Raw genomic sequence first — 469 nt, forward strand, 5'->3', positions numbered from 1 at the left:
TTTAGACACTCAAGGTTACGACACTCGAAAGCGGCGTCCAGCGTATACTGGAATGCCGTTCGTGGATGAATTTTGGCCAATCACAGTTCGCCTAGTCGGTAGCCCGGGGTTCCAATACGTTTAGTAGATTTACGCACCAGCCATATTTCCTGACATGGATCCATGAGTTGATTTACCAACTTGTATTATGAAAGTAAAGCATACTAACGCCCAAGAGCTTCACAGCGCACCGTGCAAGGTGATGGAACGCGTTCTGAAGAGAGCTATCCGAGACCACCTTTCACGGATCACGGATTCATGGATTCACGGACAGAGCTTCACAACCGTGCAAGGTGATGGAACGCGTTCTGAAGAGAGCTATCCGAGACCACCTTTCACGGATCACGGATTCATGGATTCACGCACGGATACACAGGATCGAGGCTTTTGCCCAAGTTTCCCGGGTCGGTTTTGTTCTTGTCGGTCAGTG

This window comes from Opisthorchis viverrini (genome assembly GCF_000715545.1).
Source record: "Opisthorchis viverrini unplaced genomic scaffold opera_v5_356, whole genome shotgun sequence".
Lineage (NCBI taxonomy): Eukaryota > Metazoa > Platyhelminthes > Trematoda > Opisthorchiida > Opisthorchiidae > Opisthorchis > Opisthorchis viverrini.